Source organism: Pristiophorus japonicus, chromosome 5 (genome assembly GCF_044704955.1).
Source record: "Pristiophorus japonicus isolate sPriJap1 chromosome 5, sPriJap1.hap1, whole genome shotgun sequence".
In the NCBI taxonomy this organism is placed as follows: domain Eukaryota; kingdom Metazoa; phylum Chordata; class Chondrichthyes; family Pristiophoridae; genus Pristiophorus; species Pristiophorus japonicus.
Genome location: NC_091981.1, coordinates 118,505,355 through 118,527,319, shown reverse-complemented (window position 1 = coordinate 118,527,319; position 21,965 = coordinate 118,505,355).

Below are 21,965 nucleotides of genomic sequence, written 5' to 3'. Positions count from 1 at the left end.
TGAAACATTGTATCCTCAGTGGTGATTGGTCTGCCATACCCAAGCAAATGTGTGAGGAGATCAAACCTTACATCCGTCGCAAAGATGAACTATACATTCAATCAGATTGTATGCTGTGGGGTAATCGTGTTGTTATGCCCAAGAAAGGCAGAGAGAAATTTGTGCATGATCTACATAGCACGCATTCCGGTATTGTCATGATGAAAGCCATTGCCAGGTCTCATGTATGGTGGCCTGGAATTGACTCTGATCTGGAATCATGTGTGCATCAGTGCAACACTTGCATGCAGCTTAGTAAAGCACCAGTGGGATCGCCACTGAGTCTGTGGTCGTGGCCATCCAAACCATGGTCCAGGATCCACATCGACTTTACAGGTCCCTTCCTGGGAAAGATGTTCTTAGTTGTGGTGGATGCTTATTCCAAGTGGATACGTAGATGACTATCATTTCATCCAGCACATCCACAACTACCATTGCGAGCCTTCGTGTCATGTTTGCTACGCATGGTCTGCCTGACATCGTTGTAAGTGACAACGGATCTTGCTTCATCAATATGGAGTTTCAAGAGTTCATAAAACTCAATGGTATCAAACATATGAGGTCAGCACCATTCAAACCCGCATCCAATGGACAAGCAGAGCGTGCGGTCCAAACCATTAAGCAGAGTATGAAACGTGTAACTCAAGGTTCACTGCAAACTCACTTGTCATGCATATTGCTTAGTTACAGGACAAGACCCCATATGCTTAGTGGGGTCTCCCCTGCTGAACTATTGATGAAGAGAGGTCCCAAGACCAGGCTCTCTCTTGTCCACCCTGACTTGAATAATCGTGTCGAATACAGACGTCAAAGTCAGCAAGGGTATCATGATCGCGCTGCTGTGTCACGCGACATTTCTACCAATGATCCTGTGTATGTATTGAATTATGGTCAAGGTCCCAAATGGATCGCCGGGACTGTTATGACCAGGGAGGGGCAGAGATGCAGGAAACATGTCAATCAGATAAAGCTGCGGCACACGGATGAACCGGAACAGTCTGAGGAAGACACAATCAGTGACCAACCAACCTACGCTTAGTCATCAGAGGACTCTACTGTCATCAATGGATCTGGACTTTCAATCACTGACATGGTCAATGAATCTGGACTTTTAATCCCTGATGTGGTCATTGCCACTCCCATCAGATCGGCTACCCAGCCCCCAGTCATAACAGACTCAGAACGCTGGCCCAAGGCTGGAGTTGAACTGAGACGATCAACTCGGGAACGGAAAGCCCCGGACCATCTCAATTTATAAAAAGACCATTACTAATATCTTAAAGGGGGATATTGTCATGTATGTATGCTTGGGTTTACTAGCCACCAGGTGGCGCCACTGTTGGAGGTCACTGGGCTGTGCGCACGTGTGTGCAGCCCAGGTATAAAAGACCAACCATTTGTAATATAATCACTTTGGGCCCTAATAAAGTAGAGCCAGGTTTGTACCTGTTCGGAGTTTACAGTATTCAGTCTATTGAGTTATTACATACACAACAGTTGCGGTGGCTATTCGCTTGAAATTCACCTTTTTTTGCAAAAAAATGTCGGTCAGCGGTATTGTCTGGCGGGAATCGGCAGTTTGCAGTGGTGTGGGTGGGGAGCGGGTAGCGGCATTTGGTCCTCGAAATTCACCTACTGGTGATTTGCTGCTAACGTGCCAGCTGCTCGCTGGCCTTCTTAAAAGCCAGGGTTTGCAGCTGGACCCTTGAGCAGGGAAGGCCTTTCAGTTAAGGCCATGGTTGCAGCACCAGTAGGAAGGAGGGCAACCCGATTTTCTGATGCCGAACTGGAGACACTCATGCAGGCTGTGGACAGAGGAAGCGAGTCCTGTACCCCAATGCAGGGAGACCTACTCGGGAGGTTTTTACCAATGCCTGGAGAGAGATTGCTGTAGAGGTCTCAGGGACCTCCATTCATGATCAGACCGCCACCCAATGCCGGAAAAGGATGAACGACATCATTCGTCTGATGAAAGTGAGTACCTGTTCCATCAACTGCTGACCTTCCATCTGCGAGCCTCTCCTTCGTCCTTCTCTTATTTCCCACCTTCAGTATATATTCACTGAAGCAGCATTTCATTGTTGAGGCCTGTATATATATGTGGGTGTTCTCAAAATGGAGGCTCCCTTTCATGTCATAGTTACAGCTGCAGGTCAGGGACACATTCTTGTGCACTCACTTCTGATGCCCCATGACACTGCTACTCAGCAAGCATTCATTGTTTTGCAGGCCAAAGCTGCGCACAACCGGATAGAGCAAAGGAGGACTGGTGATGGTGAGCCCCAGCTTCAGATCCTCACACCTTTGGAAGAAAGGGTCGAGGCGCTAGTGGGCAGACATACTGCATTCCCTGTGGCCTCTGGTATGTGGCGATCCCGCTGTGGGCAGCATGGGTAAGTGAAGGCCTTCCTTTAAAGCTATCTATCCCTGAATGCGCCAGCGCCTACTGTGTGTTTCCTTCTGAAAGTCTGCTAGTTGCAGCCTCCATGCGTCAATTCCGTACCTCCCCCTCACGGCAGTCCTTTTGCCATTTATGCTTGCAGATGAGGGGCCCAGTGAGAGCCAAGGTGAGGGTCCTAGTGCTGGTGCGTGGGAGGGCAAGGCAGGATGACAGCCTTGAAGGCAGTGGCAGCTGAGGCCAGGGAGAGGCTGATGTGGACAATGAGAGGCAAAACCTGGAGGACAACCTTGAGTGCACTGACAGCCATGGCCATACTGACACCCTGGAGGATATTGGGGGCATGAGCCTCGATGACACCCTGGAGCCCACTCCATTTGTTGGCGTCATGTCAGATGAGGCGGAGGAAGAGGGGGCACTGCTGTCAGCACGTGCCACTGCTTCCTATACACATGCGCCAGTTCAGATACTGGGAGTATGCTGTCCGATCTATTAGACATAGCAGAGGGGCCTAGCAGGCTGCAGCATGGTGACGGGCAAAGGGAACCTCGGGTGCCATCTCTCCTGTCAGCAAGTCCACACCGAAGTTCTGCTGAGGAAGACTCAGATGAGCCCATCGATGTTGGGGCTTATGAAAGAAGGGTGGAAGCCATACATTCCCAGATGTTGGGGGCAGTGCCAAGGGTGCCGGAGGTGGTCAGGAGCATGGAGGAATCTGCCTCCTGGATAGTCGACAGCTCTGCACATACCATGCAGCCCATCATTACCAGTGTGCAGACGATGGTGGACTCCCAGAGAGACCTTACGGATCCAGCTGTGATGCTGCGACTCATAGGTGATGTGGCAGTTGCCATTACAGCACCGGCACAAGTGAACAAGCGTATCGATGCTGCTTTGGAGAGTATGGCTGCAGCCCTGGGAGCTCAGAATGCCCTGATGCACTCTGGGCAACAGACCACGGAGCGTCTTACTGCTGTCACGTCTGCTGGCTCTGAGACTGGGGCTGCTGTCATGCAGTCTCAGCTGGATGCCACCCGACACCTCAGTGTTGCCTTCGTGGCTGGGTCCATCACGGGCCACGGGGGACTTTCTGGTGTAACACCACAGCACCGACCTGAGCTCTCTCAGATTGGTGGTGGTGGTAATGTGCCGCCCCTGGGGAGTGGTGCAGGCTCCTTGGACCAGGATCCTGATGATGTGCTCTCTCAGGATCACACTATTCCTGGCCCCAGACCTGTCACTCCGCCATTGCCTCCAACCATGGAGTCGCCCGAACCAAGGCTGACTGAACCCTGCAAGGAGGGTGCTGCCCTGTCTGCAGCCAGCCCTTCCAGGCCCAGAGCTGGTCGATGACGTCCTAGAAGGACATCTGTAGCTTCTACACAGGAAACACAGCAGCCTTCTCAGACCCTTGAGACAGCCACAGAGGAGACACTGCGGCTTAATAGAATAGGTTTGTGTAAGACGGGCTAGAAGGAGTTGCTCAAGGGTGAGAAATGATTGTGTATATTTTTTGCACCTTTATTCTGTTATAAATCTTAATTTTGTGTTACTATATGTGGGCAGATCATTTGACTGTGGGTAATAATGGCTGAAAGGGCTCATTGGTATGGCCATGGAAATGTAAAGATGAAGGATGATGTGGGCATTAACTCATTGGAAACGAGCATCAATTAGACGGGTCTGCAGTTCCCTTGTAGGGTTAGGATGGTGACGACGCTTTTTGGATGGCTGGCAATGCGCATCCTGGTCCTCCTTCTCCTCCACCTGTGTCTCCCCCTCCTCCTGCACCTCCTCCTGAGATGCTACTGCTGGATTGACATCCAGCGACTGGTGCCACATGATTGACAGGTTGTGAAGCATGAAGCAGATGACCACGAATAGGGAGACCCGCTCAGGCGAGTATTGCAACACTCCACCAGAGCGGTCCAGGCAATGGAACCTCTGCTTAAGGATCCTGATGCAGTGCTCAATTATGCACCTGGTGGCTGAATGAGAGTCATCGTAGGCATGTTGCGCAACAGTCCTGGGGTTGCGAAGGAGAGTGAGCAGCCAAGTGCACAGTGGATATCCCTTGTCACCAAGCAGCCAGCCACAATCTTGGTTTGGGCCCGAGAACACAGCGGGCACACTGCTATGGTGCAGGATGAAGGCATCGTGGCTGATGCCTGGATACCGGTCACCCACCAGCTGCACGTTGAGGGAGTGGAATCCCTTTCGGTCATGACCATCTCAGCATGGGTTAGTGGCGCCCTCAGTGTGACGCGTGTGCAATTGATGGCGCCCTGCGCCCTGGGGAACCCCGTAATCTGCACAAACCCGGTCTGCTGCTCCATCTACTTCTCCCTGGTCATTGGGAAAGAAATGTATTCCAGCCTTCTCTTGTAGAGAGCATCTGTCATTTGACAGATGGAGTGATGGGCAGAGAACTGAGAAATGTTAGAGATGTCTGCAGTTGCAGATTGGAAAGAGCCAGTTGCATAAAAGTTTAGTGCAAAACCTTAGTTTCCACGCTCAGAGTTGTCCTCAGCCTTATCTGAGGCTGCAGATCTGGGCACAGGAGATTGCACAGCTCCCTGAGGGTGTCCTTCCTGAATTGGAGCCTGCGGAGACATTGGTCATCTGTGAGCTCCATAAAGAAAAACTGTTGCCTGCAGGGCCTTCTTCTGCCAACTCTATGCTGGGCTCCACCTATGGCAGCTGGCTGATTGCCTTCTCCCTCATCCTCTTCATGCTCCTCAGCTCCTGCAGCCTGGCAAGCATCTGCCTCATCGTCCACTATCTGGTGCGGGTGTCAGCGTACTTGACCCTCCTCCTCATGCCAGCTCCTTTCTGGCCAACCTCTCTGCCTTGCGGTCTGTCACCATTTCCAGGCCCTTCTCTATGTTGGCCAGCCATTTCTGCTGTCTCCCTTCCCCGCTGCCTCTGAAACCGTTGCTGACGTCGCCACCTTTTCCTGCGTGCCTCCCTGCTATGCACAATGTGCACAAGGTGTTCCCCTGCTCGCATTGAGCCCATTGCATCTGCAGACTCAACCTTCACTATGGATGCTGTACAGATTGATGCCCATTGGCCACTAGTAGTCAACGCTGATCTCAAAAGGGCTAGTGAGAAAGTTTTCACAAGTCCTATAAAGTTATCACAAGTCCGAAAAAGTTTGTGAGTAAAAATATGGCGTTTCACGCAACACTCCGTTCACCTCCGCTGGTGGTCTTGAGCCGGCCGAAAGAGTGCTCCAACACAAAAAGCTGTTAGAGGCACCGTGAGGTGGCAGGTCGATTTTTTATCATGAATATAGCATCCGGGGTGGAGAGGCAGAGATGCGGGATCTGATGACATCTTTAAGGCCGCATCCACAAGATCGCGGCAGAAGTGGGGGGAGCGGGGCGGAAGTCAACACCACTGCAGAAACCCCCCAAGGTGAATGTCGCTGGTGGCGGCCATTCGACCTCAAATCAGCGGCCACTCAACTCCGCAGCTTGGCCGCCGCTTTCCGGCATTAAGAGGCCTTTTCGGGAGGCTGAATTTCGGTCCCTTAGACTCCTACCTCATAACTAATTCCTTATCCAAGCCAATAGAGCCAAACATAGTACTAGTAGCCGGTATACCCAGTAAAATTAAGTGCACCCACTTTCACAATGGTGCCTTTATAGCTCACCGTAGAGAATTAAGTAGATTTTTTAAATTAATGTATCCTAGAACAGCTGAATTTCTGGTGGAATTAGCAGGTGAGTACCAAAAAGATATGCATGAAGTGGTGTTTGAGCCTACCTGCTGCACGTAAACACGGTAACCTCCAATTGCTCTGGCCGGGTCAGAAGGCACCACTCAGCATGATCATAGAGTAGCTGCCAAGATTGCAGCTAGTGGAATTTAAGCGTCGTGTAATTTAAATATGGTAAACTGTGAAATTTATCAGTTATTAATTTGATTTCAACATTGAAAATGGATATAGATGGAAATGCTGTTTATTCTTATTCGCTTAACCTAAAGATGACCCCAATCAAATACATCCAGTTTAATGAATTAAGTATTACTGGGACACGACTTTGAATTCTGCATTGAGTTCTGAGACTCTTAAATGCTTAAGAACATTCTCTGTGTATCTTAGTGCTCTTTTAACACAATTTATTTGAGTTACCTCAGATGAACATTTATTTTAAAGTCAAAGCCAACAGCAGTTCTGACAAACTGCCACAGTTTTGACCAATTGGGTAGGGCAGTCACTTGATACTGGTGAGCAGGATCAGAGGTTGCAAACCTGTAATGCAACACTTCAACTCCCTCCTTGAAGTTATTGTAAGATGTATGTTACTGAAATATGGCAAACTCCTGCACAAAAGTGCACCAATTAATTTTTCTCCATATTTATATGTTGTATGCTATTTGTATGGGCTGTGCTCTATATTAATTCTGTGAATCTAAGCACCTTTTGTGCCAATGTATTTCAGGTGTATAAATGATCTGTGTCGTTTCTACTCACAAAAGGTTCATTTATAAGGGTTAGAGTTCTCTTAGATTGGCAGGTTAGCATGGGGATGGTAATTCTGCTACACACATGACTTCACTCCTGGAGTGCATCAAATTATGGAGGGCAGAAAAGGACAGTTTTCTAAAGGCCAAAGTGGCTATTTTTTCTCTTGTTTACTCTGCAATGGAGCCAACAACAGCATACAATATAAATGGCTGGCATTGTCAAAATGTTTTTCTAACTTTAGAATGACAGATAGGAATTAGCAATACAAATTTGTTCATATTGCAGAAAGAGAGGCATTCTTTAGGATTTACAGATCTCACAGTAGCTTCATTGACCGACCAAATAAAATTAGAGGATTTGAGGTGCTAGGTTTACATTATTTGCATACTCTTTCATCAATTCAGTATTTTATAGTTGATGTTCATTTTCAGTCTTCCAGGTTTAATTAAAACATTTCCCTAATAATTACAACCCCATTCTCCGTCATTCCACTATGAGGCAACAACTCCATGGGCTAGACTTTCCCTAAAGTCCCTCACCGCCCGATTATTGCCCAGAAACACAGCTAAGGTTCTGCAACTAATGCTGGCGAAAATTTCCATAATAAAGGTAAGAAATACCGCCCAGTGAGAAAATGGATCTTGCACCAGGACTCTCAGTGGTTTCTCGGCAGTTAAAGCTGAAACTAGGGAAAATGGCCTGTTCTTACCGGAATGGACGGTAAGTATTTAAAATTTAGTCCGAGGCTGTGGTTGGACCTAGAGAGGGGATTAAACTTAAAAAATATTTTTTCACTTAAAATAAAAGTTATAAAACATTCTCAAGACAATTTTTAAGGCAATCGCCATTTTAAATTTAAAAAAATGATAATAAAAACCCTCTAACTTACCTTTCTTTGCAGGGTACTCACCTACCGCCCTGTTTCAGGAAGCTTCTCATGGACAGTTTCCTCGGCGGTGTGTAAGGGCCCCTGTTGAGGCAAAACGTAGATTTTTTTGGCGGTATACATGGGCGGTTGCTCCTCGGCGGTCTTTTCGAAATGTGGGCGGAGGTCTTTAAAAAATAAGTGGGAAATGTTCACCTGGCAGTTTCTCATCAAAAAACAGCTGTACCACTGAGAAAACCACCGACAATGAAGGCAAAAGTCTACCCCCATTTCCCTTGTTAATCTCATTTATTCTCTTGTCACATTTCTCCCCCCCATTCTTCTGTCCCTCAGTCTTTCTTCCTCCCTTCCATTCTCCCTCATCCTTCTTGAAAACAGTGAAATAAAACAACTCTAGATTTCCTTAAAACATGATCCTATTTCTATAGAAAATGCTAGGAATCTCAGCAGGTCAGTTGGATCTGTGGAGCGAAACAAAGTTAACGTTCAGGCCTGTGACCCTTTATCAGAACTGGAAAAGTTTGAGATATAACAGATTCATAAGGAAGTGCATGGGCAGTGAAAGGGGGAAGGGAGGAAAGAACAAAAGGGAAGGTCTGTGATAGGTGGAAGGCAGAAGAGATGTAAGAGACAAAAGGGATGATGGGCAAAAATGAGATGGTAATGACACAAGTTAAGAAACAAAAGATGAGACTAGATGGGATGTGAATGGTGGAATCATCACCAGCTGCCATGGGAAGGAGAAAAAAAAGGTGGGGTGCTTTGTAAAAATAAAAGGACGAAAGAAAAAAAAAAATATGGGCAGAGGTTATGGTCTGAAATTGTTGAACACGACGTTGAGTCCAGAAGGCTGTAAAGTGCCTAAACGAAAGATGAGGTGCTGTTCCTCGAGCTTGCGTTGAGCTTCATTGGAACAGTGTAGGAGGCCGAGGACGGAGAGGTCAGAGTGGGAGTGGAGCGGAGAATTAAAGTGATAGGTGACCAGAAGCTCAGAGTCATGCTTCCGGACTGGACGAAGGTGTTCTGCAAAGCGATCACCCAGTCTGTGTTTGGTCTCCATAGAGGAGACCACATCGTAAGCAGCGAATCCAGTATACTAAATTGAAAGAAATACAAGTAAATCACTGTTTCACCTGGAAGGAGTATTTGGGGTGCTATGCTCATAATAAAGGATGAAACTGAGTACTGTGTACACTGAGGAAGTGTGACCTTAGCTCCGTTAATAAGACTCCAGAGTGCAGGTACCTCATGGCTGACCTGCTTATATACCGTGCTCCCAAGGGATCCCAGCATCCCTTGGGACTCCGACAGGTAGGCCCTCTGGTGGTAGTGTAATACAGCTTACAAGGGGTTAAATACATAACATCACTCCCCCGTGAAGTCAACAGTACACTTATTTACAAGGTGTGACGAACTGGGGTTTTTCGCTCCCTTGTCGATCGTCTCAGTACAAATGCGGGTGTGGGTGAGTTGGTTAGTTCTTCGCTGGGCTGCTGGGGATGATGAGTTCGGCATCGTGGTCAACCATGATGTCAGTCGCCACTTGTGTGTGTGTTGGAGGGTCAAAGTTGGTGGTGTCTTCTTCGGGTTGTTCGTAGCTGTTGGTGAACCGCAATTTGATTTGGTCCAAATGTTTTCTGTGCATTTGTCCATTGGCCAATTTGACCTGAAACACCCTACTCCCCTCTTTGGCTGTGACCGTGCCAGCGACCTATTTGGGACAATGTACATAATTGAGCACAAACACAGGATCATTGATCTCAATATCGCGTGACAAATTTGCGTGGTCATGGTCACTTTGTTGATGCCGCTTGCCCGCCACGTGATCATGGAGATCAGGGTGGACAAGAGCTTGTTTTTAGCACCTTTTTCATGAGCAGCTCGGCTGAGGGAACTCCAGTGAGTGAGTGGGGTCTGGTGTGGTAGCTGAGCAGCACTCGGGACAGCCGGGTCAGCAGGGAGCCTTCCGACACACGTTTCAAGCTTTGCTTGATGGTCTGAACTGCCCGTTCTGTCTGGCCATTGGATGCGGGCTTGAACGGGGCAGATGTGACGTGTTTGATCCCATTGCGGGTCATGAATTCCTTGAATTCAGCATTGGTGAAGCACGGCCCATTGGCGCTGACTAGGACATCAGGCAAGCTGTGCGTGGCAAACATGGCTCGTAGGCTTTCAATAATGGCCGTGGACGTGCTTACAGACATTATCGCACATTTTGAGTAAGTGTCCATGAAAACCAAAAATATTTTGCTTAGAAATGGGCTCACATAGTCCATGTGGATCCTCGACCATGGTTTGGAGGGCCACGACCACAAACTTAGCGGTGCCTCTCTGGGTGCATTGCTCAGCTGAGAGCAAGTGTTGCACTGGCGCACGCATGACTCTAAATCTGAGTTGATGCCAGGCCAACACACATGGGATCTGGCTATGGCTTTCATCATCACAATGCCTGGGTGGGTGCTGTGCAGTTCACATATGAACCTATCTCTGCCTTTCTTGGGCAAGACCACGCGATTGCCCCACAATAGATAGTCCGCCTGCAGGGACATTTCGTCTTTGCGTCTGTGGAACGGCTTAATCGCCTCCTGCAACTCCGCTGGAACACTGGACCAGCTCCCATGGAGGACACAATTTTTTACCAAGGACAGTAAAGGATCCTGGCTGGGCCAGGTCCTGATCTGGCTGGCCGTAATGGGGGACTTTTCATTCTGGAATGCCTCCATGACGATGAGCAAGTCTGCTGGCTGTGCCATTTCCACCCCGGTGGTGGGCAATGGCAGCCGACTTAGAGCATCTGCGCAGTTCTCTGTGCCCGGTCTGTGGCGGATTACATAATTGTATGCCAACAGCATGAGTGCCCATCTTTGGATGCGGGCAGAGGCATTGGTGTTAATCCCTTTGCTCTCAGAGAACAGCGATATGAGCAGCTTGTGGTCAGTTTCAAGCTCAAACTTGAGGCCAAACAAGTACTGGTGCATCTTTTTTACCCCGTAAACACACGCCAGAGACACTTTTTCAATCATGCTGTAGGCCCTTTCGGCCTTGGACAAACACCTGGATGCATAAGCGACCGGTTATAAGATCCCCCCGATTCATTAGCTTGTTGTAACTCACACCCGACCCTGTATGACGACGCATCGCAAGCTGGCACTAATCTTTTACAAGGGTTATACAGGACAAACAGTTTGTTTGAACACAACAGATTTCTGGCTTTCCTAAAGGCAGCCTCTTGTGAATTCCCCCATACCCAGTCATCTCCTTTGCGCAGTAAAGCATGTAGGGGTTCTAGCAGGGTGCTTAACCAGGTAGGAAATTACCGAAATAGTTAAGGAGTCCCAGGAATGACCGCAGCTCCATCACATTCTGTGGTCTCTGTCTTGGCGTCAGTGGATCTGACGCCGTCTGCTGCGATTCATCTTCTCAAGAACTCGACCTCCTGTGTCAGGAAAACACACTTCGAGCATTTCAACCTGAGCCCCACGCGATCCAACTGACTAAGAACATCTTCCAGATTCTTCAAGTGCTCAATGGTGTCCCGACCTGTAACCAGTATGTCATCCTGGAAAACCACGGTGCGAGGAATCGACTTTAGCAGGCTCGCCATGTTCCGTTGGAAGATCGCTGCGGCCGACCGAATCCCGAACGGGCACCGGTTATAGATAAACAGACCTTTGTGTGTGTTGATGCAGGTGAGGCCCTTCGAAGACTCCTCCAGCTCCTGCTTCATGTAGGCCGAGGTCAGGTCCAGCTTGGTGAACGTCTTCCCTCCAGCCAGGGTCGCGAATAGGCCGTCTGCCTTGGGTGGCGGGTACTGGTCCTGTAGAGAAAAATGGTTAATTGTTACTTTATAGTCTCCACAAATTCTAACCGTGCCGTCCTCTTTAAGTACTGGGACAATCGGACTGGCCCACTCGTTGAATTCCACCGGCGTGATGATGCCTTCTCGCTGCAGCCTGTCCAGCTCAATTTCCACTTTCTCACGCATCATGTATGGTACCGCCCGTGCCTTGTGGTGGATGGGTCGTGTACCGGGAACGAAATTGATCTGCACTTTCGCCCCTGAGAAGCTTCCAATGCTTGGCTTGAACAATGATGGGAATTTGCTCAGAACCTCGGCACATGAGGCGTCGTCGACGGACGAAAGCACTTGGATGTCATCCCAGTTCCAGTGGATTTTTCCCAGCCAGCTTCTGCCAAATAATGTGGAGCCATCCCCTGGCACAATCCACATTGGGAGTTTGTGTACTGCTCCGTCATAGGAGACTTTGACTTCTGCACTGCCAATTACAGGGATTAGTTCCTTGGTGTAAGTCCTTAGTTTGGTGTGAATGGGGCTGAGCTTGGGCCTGTGTGCCTTTTTGCCCCACAGCCTGTTGAAGGCCTTTTTACTCATTATGGACTGACTTGCACCCATGTCCAGTTCCATAGATACTGGAATGCCGTTATTATTCATTATTGGTGGGCATTTCGTGGTGAATGTGTGTACCCCGTACACTTCTGCCTCCTCGGTACGAGTCTCCAATTCAGCCTGATCCACAGTGGATCGATCTTCCTCTGCAACCTGGTGGTTTGCAGGGTTTGCAGGGTTTGCAAGTCGCCTGCACATTTGCTGGAGGTGTCCCATTGATCTGCATAGTGCTTGAAGCGGCATTGATGGGGCCGATGATCACCTCCACAGCGCCAACAAGGTGTTAACTGCCTCGCAGTAACGATTGATGGCGGACTCTGGGTCATCTGAGGTCGGGCAGCAGCAGCCGGTGTGTACATTCTGCCATGTACATTTCTGCTCGAAACCGACGTTACTTTATGCACAGTATTGGCCGAAACTTCTTTACTCTGCAAAATCTGTTTGGTGTTGTCGCTGGTGGTCATAAATGCCTGGGCTATTGTTATGGCTTTACTTAGGTTCGGAGTTTCTACAGTCAACAGTTTGCGAAGGATTGTCTTATGGCCAATGCCCAATACAAAAAGACTCTAAGCATTTGTTTTAGGAATCCCTCAAACTCACAATGTCCTGCGAGGCGCCTTAGTTCGGCGACATAGCTCGCCACTTCCTGGCCCTCCGATCGTTGACACGTGTAGAACCGATATCTCATTATCAAAATGCTTTCCTTAGGATTCAGGTGCTCCTGGACCAGCGTACACAATTCTTCATAGGATTTCTCTGTTGGTTTTGCCAGAGCTAGGAGGTTCTTCATGAGGCCATAGGTTGTTGCCCCACAGACAGTTAGAAGGATCGTCCTTCGTTTGGTGGTGTTCTTGTCCCTTTCCACCTCGTTGACCACGAAGTATTGGTCGAGTCTCTCCATGAAGGCCTCCTAATCATCGCCTTCTGAGAACTTCTCTAGGATACCAACTGTTCTTTGCATTTTTGTGCGGTTGTTTGTTACCTCGTCGCCAATTGCCATGCTCACAATAAAGGATAAAATTGAATACTGTGTACAATGAGCAAGTGTGACCTTAGCTCCTTTAATAAGACTCCAGAGTGCAGTTACCTTGTGGGTGGCCTGTTTATATACTGTGCTCCCAAGGGATGCTGGGATCCCTTGGGACTCCGACGGGTAGGCCCTTTGGGTGGTAGTGTAATACAAGTTACAAGAGGTTAAATACATAACATTGGGCCCTGGACAATGGGAAGGGAGGAGGTAAAAGGGCAGATGTTGCATCTCCTGTGCTTGCACGGGAAGGTGCTGTGGGAAGGGAAGGGGGTGCTGGAGGTGATTGCGGAGTGGGCCAGGAATGCTGAGAGGGGAGGAGAGGGGAAGATGTGATTGGTGATGGGATCACGCTGGAGTTGGCGGAATTGTGCCAATGAAGCTCAACGCAAGCTCGAGGACCAGCATCTGATCTTTCGATGAGGCTCTTTACAGCCTTTTGGATTCAACATCGAGTTCAACAATTTCAGACCTCTGCCCATATTTTTTTCCCTTTCCTCCTTTTTTCTCTTTCTCATGGCAGCTGATGATGATTCCGCCATTCACAACCCATCGAGACTCACCTTTTGTTTCTTAATAATAGGATTGGGCAGAGTCAACATGGATTTATGAAAGGGAAATCATGTTTGACAAATCTGTTAAGAGTTTTCTGAGGTTGTAACTAGCAGGATAGATAAGGGGGAACCAGTGGATGTGGTGTATTTGGATTTTCAAAATGCATTCGATAAGGTGCCATACAAGAGGTTATTAAACAAATTTAGGGCTCATAGGATTAGGGGTAACATACTATCATGGATTGAGGATTGGTTAATGAACAGAAAAAAGAGAGTCGGAATAAACAGTTAATTTTCGGTTGGGCAGGCTGCAATTAGTGGGGTACCTCAAGGATCAGTACTTGGGCCTCAGCTATTCATAATCTATATCAATGATAGAAACATAGAAACATAGAAAAGAGGTGCAGGAGTAGGCCGTTCAGCCCTTTGAGCCTGCACCACCTTTCAATAAGATCATGGATGATCATTCCCTCAGTACCCCTTTCCTGCTTTCTCTCCATACCCCTTGATCCCCTTAGCCGTAAGGGCCATATCTAACTCCCTCTTGAATATATCCAATGAACTGGCATCAACAACTCTCTGCGGTAGGGAATTCCACAGGTTAACAACTCTCTGAGTGAAGAAGTTCCTCCTCATCTCAGTCCTAAATGGCTTACCCCTTATCCTAAGACTATGTCTCCTGGTTCTGGACTTCCCCAACATCGGGAACATTCTTCCCGCATCTAACCTGTCCAGTCCCATCAGAATCTTATATATTTCTATGAGATACTCTCTCATCCTTCTAAACTCCAGTGAATAAAGGCCCAGTTGATCCAGTCTCTCCTCATATGACAGTCCAGCCATCCCTGGAATCAGCCTGGTGAACCTTCGCTGCACTTCCTCAATAGTAAGAACGTTCTTCATCAGATTAGGAGATCAAAACTGGACACAATATTCCAGGTGAGGCCTCACTAAGGCCCTGTACAACTGCAGTAAGGCTTCCCTGCTCCTATACTAAAATCCCCTAGCTATGAAGGCCAACATACCATTTGCCTTCTTCACCACCTGCTGTACCTGCATGCCCCCTTTCAGTGACTGATGAACCATGACACCCAGGTCTCGTTGCGCCTCCCATTTTCCTAATCTGTCGCCATTCAGATAATATTCTGCCTTCGTGTTTTTGCCCCCAAAATGGATAACCTCACATTTATCCACATTATACTGCATCTGCCATGCATTTGCCCACTCATCTAACCTGTTCAAGTCACCCTGCAGCCTCTTAGCATCCTCCTCAGAGTTCACACCACCACCCAGTTTTGTGTCATCTGCAAACTTGGAGATATTACACTCAATTCCGACATCTAAATTGTTAATGTATATTGTAAAGAGCTGGGGTCCCAGCACTGAGCCCTGCGGCACTCCACTAGTCACTGCCTGCCATTCTGAAAAGGACCCGTTTATCCCGACTCTCTGCTTCCTGTCTGCCAACCAGTTCTCTTTCCACGTTAGTACATTACCCCCAATACCATGCGCCTAGATTTTGCACACCAATCTCTTGTGTGGGACCTTGTCAAAAGCCTTTTGAAAGTCCAAATACACAACATCCACTGGTTCTCCCTTGTCCACTCTGCTCGTTACATCCTCAAAAAATTCCAGAAGGTTCGTCAAGTATGATTTCCCTTTCATAAATCCATGCTGACTTGGTCCGATCCTGTCACTGCTTTCCAAATGTGCTGCTATTTCATCCTTAATGATTGATTCCAACATTTTCCCCACTACTAATGTCAGGCTAACCGGTCTATAATTACCTGTTTTCTCTCTCCCTCCTTTTTTAAAAAGTGGTGTTACATTAGCTACCCTCCAGTCCATAGGAACTGATCCAGAGTCGATAGAATGTTGGAAAATGATCACCAATGCATCCACTATTTCTAGGGCCACTTCCTTAATACTCTGGGATGCAGACTATCAGGCTCCGGGGATTTATCGGCCTTCAATCCCATCAATTTCCCCAACACAATTTCCCGCCTAATATGGATATCCTTCAGTTCCTCCTTCTCACTCAGCCTACTGTCCCCTAGTACAATCGGAAGGTTATTTGTGTCTTCCTTCATGAAGACAGAATCGAAGTATTTGTTCAATTGGTCTGCAATTTCTTTGTTCCCCATTATAAATTCACCTGAATCCGACTGCAAGGGACCTATGTTTGTCTTCACTAATCTTTTTCTCTTCACATATTTACAGAAGCTTTTGCAGTCAGTTTTTATGTTCCCTTCAAGCTTCCTCTCGTACTCTATTTTCCCCCTCTTAATTAAACCCTTAGTCTTCCTCTGTTGAATTCTAAATTTCTCCCAGTCCTCAGGTTTGTTGCTTTTTCTAGCCAAATTTTATGCCTCTTCCTTGGCTTTAACACTATCCTTAATTTCCCTTGTTAGCCATGGTTGAGCCACCTTCCCCATTTTATTTGTACTCCAGACAGAGCTGTACAATTGCTGAAGTTCATCCATGTGATCTTTAAATGTTTGCCATTGCTTATCCACCGTCAACCCTTTAAGTATCCTTTGCCAGTCTATTCTAGCCAATTCACGCCTCATACCGTTGCAGTTACCTTTCCTTAAGTTCAGGACCCTCGTTTCCGAATTAACTGTGTCACTCTCCATCTTAATAAAGAATTCTACCATATTATGGTCACTCTTCCCCAAGGGGCCTCGCACAACAAGATTGTTAATTAGTCCCTTCTCATTACATATCACCCAGTCAAGGATGGCCAGCTCTCTCGTTGGTTCCTCGACGTATTGGTCTAGAAAACCATCCCGAATATACTCCAGGAAATTCTCCTCCACCGCATTGCTACCAGTTTGGTTAGCCGAATCAATATGTATATTAAAGTCGCCCATGATAACTGCTGTACCTTTAGTGCACACATCGCTTATTTCTTGTTTGATGCTGTCCCCAACCTCACTACTACTGTTTGGTGGTCTGTACACAACCCCCAAAGGGCGTTTTCTGCCCTTTGGTATTCCGTAGCTCCACCCATATCGATTCCACATCATCCAGGTTAATGTCCCTCCTTACTATTGCATTAATTTCCTCTTTAACTAGCAATGCCACCCCGCCTCCTTTTCCTTTCTGTCTATCCTTCCTAAATGTTGAATATCCTTCGATGTTGAGTTCCCAGCCTTGGTCACACTGGAGCCATGTCTCCGTGATGCCAATTACATCATACCTGTCAACTGATATCTGCGCAGTTAATTCGTCCACCTTATTCCGAATACTCCTCGCATTGAGGCACAGAGCCTTCAGGCTTGTCTTTTTTAACACACTTTGCCCCTTTAAAATTTTGCTGTAATGTGGCCCTTTTTATTTTTTACCTTGGGTTTCTCCGCCCTCCACTTTTACTATTCTCCTTTCTATCTTTTGCTTCTGACTCCATTTTATTTCCCTCTGTCTCCCTGCATAGGTTCCCATCCCCCTGCCATATTAGTTTAACTCCTCTCCAACTGCAGCAGCAAACACTCCCCCGAGGACATTGGTTCTGGTCCTGCCCAGTTGCAGACCGTCCAGTTTGTACTGGTCCCACCTCCCCCAGAACCGGTTCCAATGCCCCAGGAATTTGAATCCCTCCCTTCTACACCACTACTCAAGCCATGTATTCATCTGAGCTATCCTGACTAGCACGTGGCACTGGTAGCAATCCTGAGATTAGTACTTTTAAGGTCCTACTTTTTAATTTAACTCCTAGCTCCCTAAATTCATCTCGTAGGACCTCATCCTGTTTTTTTACCTATATCATTGGTACCTATATGCACCACGACAACTAGCTGTTCACCCTCCCTTTTCAGAATGTCCTGCACCTGCTCCGAGACATCCTTGACTCTTGCACCAGGGAGGCAACATACCATCCTTGAGTTTGAGTTGCAGCCGCAGAAATGCCTATCTATTCCCCTTACAATTGAATCCGTATCACTATCACTCTCCCACTCTTTTTCCTGCCCTCCTGTGAAGCAGAGCCAGCCATGGTGCCATGAACTTGGCTGCTGCTGCTCTCCCCTGATGAGTCATCCCCCTCAACAGTACTCAAAGCGGTGTACCTGTTTTGCAGGGGGATGACCACAGGGGATCCCTGCACTATCTTTGTTGCACTGCTCTTCCTGTTGGTCTTCCATTCCCTATCTGGCTGTGGACCCTTTACCAGCAGTAAGACCAACTCACTAAATGTGCTATTGACATCATTCTCAGCAGTGTGCATGCTCCATTGTGAATCCACCCGCAGCTCCAGTTCCGCAATGCGGTCCGTCAGGAGCTGGAGGCAGATACACTTCCCGCACATGTAGTCTTTAGGGACACAGGAAGCGTCCCTGACTTTCCACATGGTACAGGAGGAGCAGAACACGTGTCTGAGCTGTCCTGCCATGACTCAACCCTCAGATAAACTTAAATTGGCAACAATGCTAAAGGTTACTTACTGATAAAGAAAAGAAAAAAAGAAAAGCTACTTACCAATCACCAACCAATCACTTACCCCCTTAGCTGTGACATCACCTTTCGATTTCTTTCTACTTCTTTTTTGCCTTCTCTCCCTGCTGCACCGGCTCACCTCTTGCTGACTCACCACGCTGGGCCGTTTTATAGGCCTCCCCATGTTGCCTCTCGCCGATTCATGAACTCCCGCTGGCCTCTCGCTGACTCACCAACGCTGGGCCATTTCATAGGCCTCCCCATGCTGCCTCTCGCTGACTCACGAACTCCCACTGCCTCTTGATTTGGAAGAGGGGACCAAATGCAATATATCCAAGTTTGCTGATGATGCAAAGCTAGGTGGAAATGTAAGTTTTGAGGAGGATGCAAAGAGGCTTCAGGGGATAATGGGATAGACTTTCCACTTTTATGCAGATCGCCCAAAAATGGGCATTATTTCCGGTGTGGGCAGTAAATATGGGTTTTCAGATCGCTGGATTATTGCCAATTTTCAAAACGCCTACTTTGCATTTTGTAAAATGGGCGTTGCCACAAGCAATCTGAAAAGTGGGGTTAGCTTTAGATTTCTCTGACCTTCTGCCGTAAAGTGTCGCCATTCTTAGCAACTGCATGGCAACGCTCGTTTCCCGCATTTCAGGAGGTCAGGGGTCGTCATTACATGCGCATAAGCGGAGACAGAGAGAGAGGGAGCAGAGAGGGAGTGAAGGCGTGTGAGGGTGTGATGTGGGTGTTTGGCTGTTTTGGAAGGTAAGAGGGAGAATTTCTACCTTAGTACAACATTGTGAGAAAAGAGTTAACTGTTACCAGCCAGATATGTTCGCTCATTTGGTGCCAATAATGGAGGGAGTGGAGGATGCGACACAGCACGCTGTGGAGACTGACGCTGGTGAGGGGGAGGATGAAAGAGAGCGAGGAGATTCTTGGACGAGGCAAATGCCTCTCTCATAAGAACATAAGAACATAAGAAATAGGAGCAGGAGTAGGCCATACGGCCCCTCGAGCCTGGTCCACCATTCAATACAATCATGGCTGATCCGATCATGGACTCAGGTCCACTTCCCTGCCTGCTTCCCATAACCCCTTATCCCCTTATCCTTTATGAACCTGTCTGTTTCTGTCTTAAATTTATTCAATGTCCCAGCTTTCACAGTTTTCTGAGGCAGCGAATTCCCCAGATTTACAACCCTCTGAGTGAAGAAATTTCTCCTCGTCTCAGTTTTAAATGGGCGGCCCCTTATTCTAAGATTACGTCCTCTAGTTCTAGTCTCCCCCATCAGCGGAAACATCCTCTCTGCATCAACCTTGTCAAGCCCCCTCATAATCTTATACGTTTCGATAAGATCACCGCTCATTCTTCTGAATTCCAATGAGTAGAGGCCCAACTTACTCAATCTTTCCTCAGAAGTCAACCCCCTCTTCTCTGGAGTCAACCTAGCGAACCTTCTCTGAACTGCTTCCAAAGCAAGTATATCCTTTCGTAAATATGGAAACCAAAACTGCACGCAGTATTCCAGGTGTGGCCTCACCAATACCCTGTACAACTGTAGCAAGACTTCCCTGCTTTTATATTCCAGCCCCTTTGCAATAAAGGCCAAGATTCCATTGGCCTTCCTGATCACTTGCTGTACCTGCATACTGACCTTTTGTGTTTCATGCACAAGTACCCCCAGGTCCGAGTCACGCTGGGGTGAATTGACACAGGGTGGCCATGGGAAGCCCACCCCAAAGGCCTACCAGAAGATTTGGTCCGAGATAGCCGAGGTGGTCTCGTCAGCAACCAACGAGGTGCGTGAGGGCAACAAATGCCCAAAGCGATGGAACGACCTTGTCGGATCCACCAGAGTAAGTATGACATTTATTTATATATTTATATATTTATATAATTTGACTTGTAAGTGTGATGAGTGATTAAAATCAGATGTGAGGTCTTTCACTTTTACTGGGAATGTTGTACTCCAAGCCTGCGTTCACGGTGTACGTCATCAGGTAAAGAATGATAATTTTCATAATAATCATGAATACATCTGTCGCTTAAGTGTTGTATCAGTCTCTGTGACAGTACCTAGCAATATATCACGCAATGATCTCATGCCATGTCCTGCTGTTGTTACCTTTTACAGAAGAACATTTCAAAGAATAGGGCTGAGCAGAGGTGAACGGGTGGTCGGCCACCAGTCATCATCGACATCATAGATATAGAGGAGCGGGTGCTGGCACTAGTGGGGACCCAACCCTGGTCGGCCACGCAAACAGCTGCAGAACCTGAAGTGATGCTACATGAGTAAAGTATACACCATTGCGTGATGTAAAGTCAATAGATGCCACACCCACTCAAATCCGAACAACAATACATGATAAATGTGTCCTCTAAATAATGTTGGCCTCATGAGAATCATTGTAATGCAGAATGTGTTGATGGTCATGAAATGTGATGTCTGTGATGATTTTAATAGTGGTGGTGCTTTTGTTATGCATATGCTGTGTGTAGTGCTGGACTCACCTTGTGAGCCTAGCACCCCCTTCTTCTCGAATAGCCTCATTTGTATGTTGTAGCTCATACAGGGAAGACCACCGAATTCAGAAGGTGGGGGTGCGGGGCCGGACTCACCGGACGATCCTACATCTGGTGCTGAGGAGCCCCGATTCTCGTCCATGAATATGCTGGGCCCGTTCTCTACGGATGACAGCACAGACTTTGAGGAGCCTGCATTGCCAGCACCTCGCCACAGGGCACCCCAGTTGTCCCCAGGATGGCGCCGACCCCGCGGAGGTTTCTTATATGCGGCAGGTCTGCTCCACCAGCGGCAGGTATGACCGGCGACATGGTAGACTTGTCCAGGAGCACTGTTGACATAGGTCAGCAGATCCTCCAGACATTGGGGGGCATATCCCGACAGCTGGCCAGCATGTCCAGCACCATGACGGAGTACATTCCATTGACTCTGGATCAGTTCCTATGGAGTGGAGGGTAGCCAATGTAACCCCACTTTTTAAAAAAGGAGGGAGAGAGAAAACAGGGAATTATAGACCGGTCAGCCTGACATCAGTAGTGGGTAAAATGATGGAATCAATTATTAAGGATGTCATAGCAGTGCATTTGGAAAGAGGTGATATGATAGGTCCAAGTCAGCATGGATTTGTGAAAGGGAAATCATGCTTGACAAATCTTCTGGAATTTTTTGAGGATGTTTCCAGTAGAGTGGACAAGGAAGAACCAGTTGATGTGGTATATTTGGACTTTCAGAAGGCTTTCGACAAGGTCCCACACAAGAGATTAATGTGCAAAGTTAAAGCACATGGGATTGGGGGTAGTGTGCTGACATGGATTGAGAACTGGTTGTCAGACAGGAAGCAAAGAGTAGGAGTAAATGGGTACTTTTCAGAATGGCAGGCAGTGACTAGTGGGGTACCGCAAGGTTCTGTGCTGGGGCCCCAGCTGTTTACACTGTACATTAATGATTTAGACGAGGGGATTAAATGTAGTATCTCCAAATTTGCGGATGACACTAAGTTGGGTGGCAGTGTGGGCTGCGAGGAGGATGCTATGAGGCTGCAGAGAGACTTGGATAGGTTAGGTGAGTGGGCAATGCATGGCAGATGAAGTATAATGTGGATAAATGTGAGGTTATCCACTTTGGTGGTAAAAACAGAGAGACAGACTATTATCTGAATGGTGACAGATTAGGAAAAGGGGAGGTGCAAAGGGACCTGGGTGTCATGG